We start from the raw sequence: 12,260 nt of genomic DNA, 5'->3' as shown, positions 1-12,260 counted from the left end.
ATCTAGCTGACTTTAACTCATCAAATGCAGAATCTGTCACTTGAATATTTAGCAAGGCAAGTCAAGATGAAAGTTGGCTATGGCACAAGAAGCTATCCCACCTTAACTTCAAGACTATGAATGAGTTGGTCAGAAAAAATTTGGTAAGAGTTATTCCTCAATTGGAATTCTCAAAGGATGGACTGTGTGATGCATGTCAGAAAGGAAAGCAAATAAAGGCATCATTCAGAATGAAGCTTGATTCAATAATAGAGGAACCTTTGTAATTACTACACATGAATTTATTTGGACCAGTCAATGTGTTGTCCATCTCAAGTAAAAGATACTGCCTAGTAATTGTGGATGATTTCTCAAAGTTCTCTTGGACATACTTTCTCAAATCCAAAGATGAAGCTAGTGAAATCATCATCAATCACATAAGGCAAGTCAACAATCATCCTGATTTCAAAGTAAGAAGAATCAGGAGTGATAATGGAACTGAGTTCAAGAATTATGTGATGAGATTATTTTGTGAAGAGAATGGGATCATGCATGAGTTTTTAGCAGCAAGAACCCCACATCAAAATGGAGTGGTGGAAAGGAAGAACAGATCTTTTATTGAAGCTGCAAGAACAATGCTGGAAGAATCAAAGTTACCAACATATTTTTGGGCAGAAGCTGTAAATACTGCATGCTACACTCGGAATATTTCTTTGGTTAATCAAGCAAAATGCATGATACCCTACCAATTGTTCAAGAATAGGAATCCAACAATAAACTTTCTTCATGTATTTGGTTGTAAATGTTATATCTTAAGGAATCAAACTGATCAAAATGGAAAATTTGATGCCAGAGCAGATGAAGGCATCTTTGTTGGATATGCAGTTGGAAAAGCATATAGAGTCTACAATCTCAGAACCAACATAGTTATGAATCCGTACATGTTGTGTTTGATGATAAAAAGATTAAAGGACGGCAAGATGGAGATTTCCATGAAAGCCTCAAATTTGACAATGTTGAGATGATTTGTGAAGATAGTGATGATGAAAGTGATCAAGAACCAATATCTAAGGATATTACAGAAAAGTCTACAGTTAATGAAACACATAATTCAACATCCGTCGAAAGACCAAGTGCATCATCCGTTGAATGACAATCTGCATCATCCGTCGAAAGGCAAAGAACAACATCCGTTGATTCATCAATAGAAGGTGAAAGCCAAGTTAGATCACAATCAGAAAGAACCCCAACTTCAAGTCAAAGATCCACAAACTCAAGGGAAGTTTCTACTAATGAAAACTCTTTCACACATCAAGACAACAATGAGGCCTCTTCATCTAGAGCTAATCTACCTCAACAGAGAAAATGGACTAGAGATCACCCATTTGAGCTAATTTTGGTGATGCATCTTCAAGAGTGCAAACAAGGAAAGCTACTCAACAAAAATGTCTATATAGCAGCTTTCTATCTCAGGAAGAACCTAAAAAGGTGGAGGAAACTCTGTCGGATCCTGATTGGGTTTTAGCTATGCAGGAGGAGCTAAACCAATTTGAAAGGAATAAAGTTTAGAAGCCGGTACAAAAGCCTAAAGGAAAGAATCCTATTGACACCAAGTGGATATTCAGAAACAAGATGGATAAAAATGGCGCAGTAGTCAGGAACAAAGATAGACTGGTTGCTAAGGGCTATTGTTAACAAGAAGGAATAGATTTTGATGAGACATTTGCTCCTGTTGCAAGACTTGAAGCCATCAGAATTTTTCTAGCCTATGCAGCCCATGCCAATTTCAAGATCTATCAAATGGATGTCAAAAGTGCCTTTCTGAATGAAGTTTTGGAGGAGGAAGTCTATGTTAGTCAACCTCCTGGTTTTGAAGATCCAAATTTTCCATAATATGTCTACTATCTTTTGAAAGCACTTTATGGACTGAAGCAAACACCTAGAGCCTGGTATGACACTTTGTCAAAATTCCTCTTAGAAAATCATTTCACAAGAGGTATTGTTGACAAAACTTTATTCTTTATAAATGTTAATGGCTTTAGTATACTTGTTCAAATTTATGTAGATGATATTTGTTAGGGCGAAAACACGCGCTAATAATACACGCAAGTATACGCGTTCGCAAGTAATATAGAATACTTTCTAGTTCGTTCCCACAGAGACTCAGACTAATTATGTTCAATTAAACTCACTCACCAATGTATGATTACTTCTCAATGTTAAGATACTAACACTTAGAATTGTTGACTAAATATTAACTACAATTAACGACTTAATTAATCACTTAATTAACTCTTCGAATTAACAATATTAAAACACTCATGAGATCACAACTTCATTACTACTTCCTTCAATAGTTATTGTTATTACCCTTAGCATGCAACAGTGATGATATTAATCGAATAACACGAAACTGATAAAAGCCAACTTTCATTGTACTAATACCATTCTACCAAACATCCACAATTAAGATAGAAGTTGAATAGGCATCAATTATGTTGAGTTCCTATATGTCTACAGAAATTGACAACATAATGATTTAAGCACAAGTTATTCCTTTTGATTACACAGGACGAATAAAACGGTTAGAGTTACCCACTAATCATGTACATCATACATGAACCTATGCTAGCATGGCAAGTTCTAAATCTCGAGATCCACCATCGCTTCACAAGAGATTAACACCCTATCTTATATGTTCGTGACGCACATAAGACGAATACGCACAACCAATACTAGATATCATACAATTATCACACTCGAAGGTATTAAACACTTAACTAAAGAATTCCATAGTAAATCCGTTACGACCCCATGATCACGTTTAGCCCATAATAGCACTTATCGTCATCATGGGTTCATATGAAAACATGATAAACAAACACAAGAGAATAATAACTAAACTAATTATATTAAACCAGAGTACGTCACAAGAGTAATTAGGTTCAAAAGCAAGAAAACTAGCATCCAACGTTACAACAAAATACAGAATCACAAGAAAATATGCTTCCTCTTCGTTGCGGTGTGCTAAAACGGTCTTCTTCCTTGTCTCCATCTCTCCTTGCTTAATACCACGATCCAACCTCGTGAAAACGTCTCTAAATCTACTTATATAATAGTCCCATAAAACTCAGATTACGTAGAAGTTGGAAGCCAAACAGAAGTAGAAGTCTAAAAACAATTTATCTTTTTTCCCGACCCTGCGCGGCCGCTCAGCATAGCTGAGCGGGCGCTCAGGACCCTACTGGAAAATTCCTGAGTTTGCTGCGGTTCTTCGCTGTAATATGCCCCTTTCTTTCCTCTCGCAATGCTGAACACATGCCAAGGCTTATTCTTGATGATTACTCCCCCGAAATGCATCTAATGCCCTAAAATGCATAAACACTAGAAAAACGCATCAAATACACAAAATACTTGATTTCAAGACACCAATTTAAGCTATTTTAAGACGTTCTAAGTGGTATAAAATGCCACTTATCACACCCCCAAACTTAAATCGATGCTTGTCCTCAAGCGTCACAGACTCAAAAACAAATAAAAACATGCATGAATGCAATCTATATGAAATGCAGCGATCCCCCTTACTACGACCAATCCAACCAACTTACAACATCTCAACGAATGCAATTAGGCAACTAAAGATCAATAAAATCATGCAAACGAACATACAGCCAGAAACTTGGTGTGTGCAGATGCTTAACAGATATGCTTCGGAACTAGACCAATTATTATGACTAAACCATCATCAAAACAATCACAAGATTATACAAAGAATAAAAATTCTAGGCACAAAGTGACTTATAACACTATGAGAATAATGGAGCTTATTACGGAATCATGCTTTTTATTCACAACAATAATGCTTATTTGACCGTGCAATGAGTGAGGTCCACAAAAGACTTATACAATGGTATCCGTGTAGCGAGCGTTAGGTTACCGGATCCCAGACTCTAAAAGCCTTAGGTCACTAGGCACAAAGTCCCCTAAGAACTTAATAACTTGAATACCAAATAGCCCACTCGTGATCAATTATGCATTAACTTCTTTATTTTTTTCTTCTTTTTTTTCTATGTTTTTCTCTTTTTCTATTTTTTTTCTTTTTTTTTCTAAATTTCTGAGCAAGTGCGTTTCGCTCCATCTTGCTCAACCCTAGAATACTCGTAGAACCCTACGAGCCGGCTACTAGCCATTTGACGCCTAGCCACAATTAGCAACAAATTCCATTTTTTTTACTCCATTTTTTTCTTTTTCATGCCTTTATCACTAAGAACCTATTATCAAATTCTAAGCATAATAAATAGATTAACCTCGAAAACAATCAGATCATAACAACAATCTAGTCCTTACGCATTCTCTAAAACTTAGTGAAAATATAAATGCTTCTAGCATGCATATCAACCTACATGACTCAACATCACTATAATGCCATCACTACACTCGCATCAACATCACAAATCAGTCGGCAAATCATTGCAAAAGGGATCATGATATATGCATGAGCTACATGACATGATAAACAAATAAAGCTATAAATAAAAAAAAACTATATGGCAAAAATTATGCAACTATATGAACTAACTATCATGAATATACAGCTATATGACACACACAAAATATTCCTTAACTACCACCCCCAAACTTAAAATCTTAACTGTCCCCAATGAAAGTAGTAGAAAGGAACACAGGGTATACCTACTCGGAGTCATCCTCATCATCACCCTCAGTGGGTGGAGTATCAGGCGGCGGGTATGCAGAGTCCTCACCAAAAACTGGCCACTGGATGTCAGCTCCAAGGCCCCGAAAAGCAGTCACTAACGCAAGGGTAAGCTCCTGAGCAAACCTGCTCTGTGTCTCGTACATGGCATCCATCCGCCGTGACAGCCTCCTATACTGAGCATCAGCCATCCCAGCACCCTCCTGAGCTCTCGAAGAACCAGCCTCATCACGCCTAGGCCTAGCCATAGTAGCACCTCGTGCTGGACGCCCTCCTGGAAGACGATAACCCAGCCCATGCTCCTCGGGCTCACCGCCGGTCCACTCCTGCATCCCATTCAGAGTCCCAGAATCAATCGGAGCGGCAGGCAACTATAACTGCTCATGAGACAGCCAGTTCACTTCCACTGCTCGGCAAAGCTTCGTGACCGTGGATGCATAAGGGATGTTCATGTGCTTAGCTCCCCTCAAAAACTTCAGAATTCCTTGGTAGATAAACTCACCAAGGTCTACATAGTACTCCCCATTCAAAATTCCCCACAACAACTGTGCTCTCTCAACTGTGATCTCATGTACATGCGAAGAAGGTAGAATATTAGCATAAATAAATGCATTCCATGCACGGGCATACCTGTTCATAGGATCGCCGGAAAGTGACGATACTCATTAGTTCCTGTCTTGAAGGTCCAAACTGTGCCCGGCCTACAGAGAGTAGCACAAACCAAATCCAAGTCAAAATCCTCAGCAGTCTTCTCATTCCAGTTCTCCTCCTCGGGTTTCCTCTCTCGCTGCCCAATCACACGGCGAATCGCCGCTGGGTGATAATCAACCGTCAGCCCTCGGACCACAGAAAACCCATTCTTCTCGGCCTTCGTGTTCGCATAGAACTCGCGAACCACGCTCATCGGCACTGCTTCAGGTGACTCACAGAAAGCTATCCACCCCTTCTCTGCAATCATAGGTAGCAACTCACCATCCCTCCCTGATGGTAAAAACCCCCTCTCCTTCAGAATCGGCTTCCCCAAAAGCCTAGTGTACTCCTCCTCCACAGCTCTGTCATTCAACCGAGGCCTCGCAGCAATACCCCTCGATGAATCAGCAGTAGGGACTGTGCTGCTGCTATCAATAGTCCTTGCTCTCTTGGGTGCCATTGAATCTGAATAAAAGTGCTTGAGAATAGTGTTTTTATGTTTGGGAGAGAGTTTGAGTGTAGAAAGTATGTGGGAGATGTATGGGATAAGTGTATGTATATATAGGGTAGGGATTAGGTTAAAATTAGATTAGAAGTGGGTTTGAGGGATAAAATCATGGGGTAATGGGAAAAGAAATCGTGGGTAATGGGGTTGTAATTAATTTTTTTGATTTTCTGATTTTTTTTGATTTTTTATGAACTTAAAAAAAATTCTCACAGTCGACCCCTGAGCGGTCGCTCAGCAGAGCTGAGCGGGCGCTTAGGGGGTCTCTGGAAAAAAAAATTTCGAGCCCGGTTTTTCTGATTTTTTTGTGGTTTTGGATAGGTTATTAACTTCTAAGGGTTCCTGTAACAACAAATCATGGGTTGCCTCCCACGCAGCGCTTCTTTATCGTCATTAGCTTGACTTTACGTACCTTCCTCAAGTTGACAATAAAACGGCACTAACCACTTCTCGGTTTGCCGTGTCCCCATAGTAGTGCTTCAAACGCTGACCGTTAACCTTGAATGCTTGGTCCAGATCATTCTCAAAAATCTCCACCGCTCCATGTGAAAACACAGTTTTGACAATAAAAGGTCCAGACCACCTTGATTTCAACTTCCCAGGAAAAAGTCGGAGACGAGAGTTGAATAAGAGAACTTGTTGCCCCGGCACGAATAACTTAGGATGTAGCTTCCTATCGTGCCACCTCCTCACCTTTTCCTTGTACATTTTGTTATTCTCGTATGCTTGAAGTCGAAATTCATCAAGTTCATTAAGCTGAAGCATTCTCTTCTTACCAGCTGCATCTAAATCCAGGTTCAACTTTTTCAACGCCCAATAGGCCTTTTGCTCAAGCTCCGCAGGTAAATGACATCCCTTACCATACACCAGTTGAAACGGGGACATACCAAGTGGAGTTTTGTATGCTGTTCTGTAAGCCCAAACAGCTTCATCGAGCTTTAAAGACCAATCCTTCCTTGACGGACAAACAACCTTCTCTAGAATGCGCTTGATCTCTCTGTTAGACACTTCCGCTTGACCATTTGTTTGCGGATGGTAGGCAGTAGCAACTCAGTGATTCACATTATAACGCTGCATCATAGAAGTGAACTTACGGTTGCAGAAATGCGACCCTTCATCACTTATGATTACCCGAGGTGTTCCAAATGTTGTGAAAATCTGCTTATGAAGAAAATTCAACACTGCCTTTGCATCATTTGTCGGTAGAGCTTTGACTTCTACCCATTTCGAGACATAATCGACTGCCAGCAAGATGTACTGATTATTGCAGGATGAGACAAAAGGCCCCATGAAATCGATTCCCCAAACATCAAAGACCTCGACTTCAAGTATCACATTTAACGGCATCTCATCATTTCTCGTCAAATTTCCCACTCTTTGGCAACGATCACACCTTAAAACAAACTGATGAGCATCCTTAAACAAAGTAGGCCAGAAAAAACCTGCTTGCAGAATACGAGCTGTCATCTTCTCACCGCCATAGTGTCCACCATAAACTGTGGAGTGGCAGTCTCATAATATCCCCTCCGTCTCACAGAACGGGATACATCTCCTGATGATCTGGTCAGCTCCCTATCTAAACAAATATGGTTCATCCCACATATACCACTTCACCTCATGCAGAAACTTCTTTTTTTGAGCTGAGGTCAAATTAGGAGGCATTATATTGCTGACAAGATAGTTTACAATATCGGAAAACCATGGCTCTTCCTCCTGAACTGCGAACAACTGCCCATCCGGAAAAGATTCGTTGATCAATGTCCTATCCTGTGAAGTAGAATCGGGATTCTCCAATCTAGAGAGATGGTCAGCTACTTGATTCTCAGTACCCTTTCGATCCTTGATCTCTAACTCAAATTCCTGAAGTAAGAGCACCCAACGAATAAGTCTCAGCTTCGAATCCTTCTTGGAGACCAAATAGCGAATGGCCGCATGATCAGTGAATACTGTCACTTTTGTTCCAAGCAGATAAGATCGAAATTTCTTGAACCCAAAGACTATAGCCAAGAGCTCCTTCTCAGTAGTTGTGTAGTTCATTTGGGCCCCATTTAAGGTCTTACTAGCATAGTAGACCACATGAAAGAGATTATTCTTGCGCTGCCCAAGAACTGCACCTACCGTATAATCACTCGCATCACACATCATCTCAAATGGCTCTGTCCAATCCGGTGCTGTAATAACTGGTGCAGTGATTAAACTCTTCTTGAGAGTCTCGAATGCCGTCAAACATTCATCATCAAATTTGAAAGGCACATCTTTCTCAAGCAAGTTGCACAACGGCTTAGATATCTTTGAAAAGTCCTTGATGAACCTCCGATAAAAACCCGCATGACCAAGAAAACTACGGATTCCTTTCATAGAAATAGGTGGTGGAAGATTTTAAATGACTCCCACCTTGGCTTTATCCACCTCAAGACCCTTCCTAGAGACCTTATGCCCAAGAATAATATCTTCACGTACCATAAAATGACATTTCTCCCAATTGAGCACCAAATTAGTTTCCACACACCTTTTGAGCACGACACGAAGATTATTCAAACATTCATCATATGAATGTCCAAAGACGGAGAAGTCGTCCATGAACACCTCAACATTATTACCAATCATGTCAGAGAATATAGCCATCATACATCTCTGAAAAGTGGCCGGTGCGTCACATAACCCAAATGAAACTCTGAGAAAAGCAAACGTGCCAAATGGACAAGTGAAGGTAGTCTTTTCCTGATCCTCTCGTGCAATACAAATCTGATAATACCCTGAGTAGCCATCCAGAAGAAAATAATACTCATGACCAGCCAACCTGTCAAGCATCTGATCAATAAATGGAAGAGGGAAGTGATCCTTCCTCGTGGCTTTGTTCAACTTTCGGTAATCCATGCATACTCTCCATCCTGTAACTGTTCGAGTGGGGATGAGCTCATTCTTCTCATTTGCTACCACAGTGATACCTCCTTTCTTAGGCACAAATTGCACGGGGCTCACCCAAGAACTGTCAGAAATAGGATAAATGATGCTTGCATCTAGCCATTTCAGAATTTCTTTCTTCACCACCTCCTTCATGATAGGATTCAGTCTGCGCTGTTGCTCAATAGTTGGCTTACTACCCTCCTCCAGCAGAAACTTATGCATGCAGTATGAAGGGCTGATCCCTTTGATGTCTGCTATGGTCCATCCAATAGCTAATTTGAATTCTCTCAAAATCCTTAAGAGCTTGTCTTCCTCACTACCTGAAAGGTCAGATGCAATAATAACAGGTAAAGTAGATGCATCACCTAAAAAAGCATACCTCAAGTGTTCAGGTAATGGCTTGAGCTCCAAGGTAGGTGCTTCCTCGATTGATGGTTTGAGCTTTCCTTCAGCATTCTTGAGGTCAGAAGTACCAAGAGATTCAAACGGCATATCCAGCTTTCGCCTCCAGGGAGTAGCATTAAGATATTATAACTGCTCGTTGCCATCTTCATCATCACTGTCGAAATCCCCCACTAAGGCCTTTTCTAATGCATCAGTCATTAACATATGATCGAGTTCTGAAGTAACCGCAGAATCAATCACATCCACTTTTAAGCACTCCTCATCTTCTGTAGGGAATTTCATTGCTTTGAATACATTGAAGGTCACATGCTGATCCTGCACTCGCATAGTAAGTTCACCTTTCTGCACATCTATCAAGGTACGGCCAGTAGCCAAGAACGGTCTTCCCAAGATTATGGGAATCTTCTTATCTTCCTCGAAATCCAGAATAACAAAGTCTGCAGGAAAGAAGAGCTTATCCACCTTGACTAGCACATCCTCCAATATGCCCCTTGGGTAAGTAATAGAACGATCAGCCAATTGTAGAGACATGTAGGTGGATTTTGGATCAGGCAAATCCAACTTTTTAAAGATCGACAACGGCACCAGATTGATGCTTGCTCCCAAATCACAAAGGCACTTGTCAAACGATAACTTGCCAATGGTGCAAGGAATGGTGAAGCTACCTGGATCTTTAAGCTTTGGAGGTAACTTTTGCTGCAGAACAGCGCTGCATTCTTCCGTTAGAGCAACGGTCTCAAGGTCATCCAGTTTCACCTTCCTTGAAAGAATACTCTTCATAAACTTCGCATAACTAGGTATTTGCTCCAGAGCCTCAGCGAAAGGTATATTGATGTGAAGTTTCTTGAACACCTCCAGAAACTTACCAAACTGTTTATCCAGCTTTTGTTGCTGCAATCTCTTAGGGAAAGGTGGTGGATGATAGAGTTGTTTCTCCCCTGTATTACCCTCAGGCAGAGTGTGTTCAACAGTAGTCTTCCTTGGTTCCGCCGCTTTCTCCTTTTGCTTAGCTTTTTCATCTCTAACTTCAGCTTCTCCTTCTTTTGCCTTTTCAGCATCAACAACTTTCCCAGACCTTAAGGTAATAGCCTTGACTTGCTCTTTAGCTTCCTTCCTGCCTGGTACTTCCGTGTCACTGGGAAGTGTTCCAGGTTGACGATTGGGCACTGCATTGGCTATTTGACCGATTTGATTTTCCAAGGTCTTGATAGATACCGCCTGACTCTTGCATAACAGCTTAAGTTCCTCAAAATCAGCACTAGTAGGTGGAGCTGCACTTCCCTGTTGAGGATATGATTGCCTTTAAGCTTATTGTTGCGGTTGCTGGAATCCAGGTGGATTAAACTGTTTACTCACACCTTGCTGATATGGTGGCTGAATAGCATTCTGATTATTACCCCAGCTGAAATTTGGATGATTTCTGTTGTTAGGATGATAAGTAGCTGGCACAGGCTGCTATTGTCGCTGATAATTATTCACATACTGAACAGATTCGTTGATGAGAGAACACTGATCCGTAGCATGAGAACCTGCACAAAGCTCACAGATCATAGCTATTTGATTAACTCCATATGTAGCTAGAGAATCAACCTTCATAGACAGCGCTTGGAGCTGCGCTGCAATAGCAGTGGCTGCATCAACTTCCAGAATACCTGCTACCTTCCCAGGAATCATCCTCTGGGTTGGGTTTTGATGCTCATTTGCAGCCATAGTCTCGATAAGATTGTAAGCCTCAGTATAGCTTTTGGCCCACAAGGCGCGTCCAGCTGCTGCATCGAGCATGGGTCGAGATTGGGCCCCCAAACCATTATAGAAACCAGTGATCACCATCCAATCGGGCATTCCATGATGTGGACACTTTCTCAACATTTCCTTGTAGCGTTCCCAAGCTTCGCACATAGATTCTGTAGGTTGCTGCGCAAACTGAGTAAGAGCACTTCGCATAGCAGCAGTCTTTGCCATCGGATAAAACTTTACCAGAAACTTTTGCGCAAGATCTTTCCAAGTAGTGATGGACCCAGCTGGTTCAGAATATAACCAGTCCTTAGCTTTGTCCCTCAGTGAGAATGGGAAAAGCCTCAGCTTGATAGCCTCATCAGTCACGCCATTATATTTGAAAGTACTGCAGATCTCAACAAAATTCCTTATGTGCGTGTTGGGGTCTTCAGTAGCAGCTCCTCCAAAAGAAACAGAATTCTGCACCATCTGAATAGTGCCCGGCTTGATTTCAATGGTGTTAGCTTGAATAGCCGGATGAAGAATGCTTGACTGAATGTCATCAATTTTAGGCCGAGAAAAGTCCATAAGAGCTGGGTCTGCCGGAACAATACGATCACCCATGATTACTGGTTCTTTCTGCTCACTTCCTGAATCCGAATCTTCAAATTCTATCTTCTTCGGAATATCAAGAACTTCGTCTGTCTCCTCAGCTGTGTCTAAAGTCCTCTTGCGAGTAGAAGAACGAGTTTGCATAAACGCTCGCTAAAGTACCTGAAACACAACCAGAAACAATAAGTAACAAATACGTCTTAATCACTGAGTCCTAACGACCAATGATGGTATGTACATAAACTAAACAAATACGCCGAGTCCCCGGCAGCGGCGCCAAAAACTTGTTAGGGCGAAAACACGCGCTAATGATACACGCAAGTATACGCGTTCGCAAGTAATATAGAATACTTTCTAGTTCGTTCCCACAGAGACTCAGACTAATTATGTTCAATTAAACTCACTCACCAATGTATGATTACTTCTCAATGTTAAGACACCAACACTTAGAATTGTTGACTAAATATTAACTACAATTAACTACTTAATTAATCACTTAATTAACACTTCGAATTAACAATATTAAAACACTCATGAGATCACAACTTCATTACTACTTCCTTCAATAGTTATTGTTATTACCCTTAGCATGCAACAGTGATGATATTAATCGAATAACACGAAACTGATAAAAGCCAACTTTCATTGTACTAATACCATTCTACCAAACATCCACAAGTAAGATAGAAGTTGAATAGGCATCAATTATGTTGAGTTCCTATATGCTACAGA

General features: G+C 40.8%; 1 protein-coding gene and 1 non-coding gene across 2 annotated transcripts in view; one reads left to right on the top strand and one right to left on the bottom strand.

The window, feature by feature from the left end:
* Window positions 1–12,260, bottom strand: part of LOC141690785 (uncharacterized) — a 60,061-nt gene that overhangs the window by 29,044 nt on the left and 18,757 nt on the right. The window lies entirely within an intron of this gene.
* Window positions 11,041–11,147, top strand: LOC141694392 (small nucleolar RNA R71). The gene has a single exon (XR_012563704.1). It is a non-coding gene; the product is annotated as a small nucleolar RNA R71 (small nucleolar RNA).

This window comes from Apium graveolens, chromosome 10, assembly GCF_009905375.1.
Source record: "Apium graveolens cultivar Ventura chromosome 10, ASM990537v1, whole genome shotgun sequence".
NCBI lineage: Eukaryota > Viridiplantae > Streptophyta > Magnoliopsida > Apiales > Apiaceae > Apium > Apium graveolens.
Note: the sequence above shows the minus strand (reverse complement) of the source record. Positions and strands in the feature narration are given on the sequence as shown.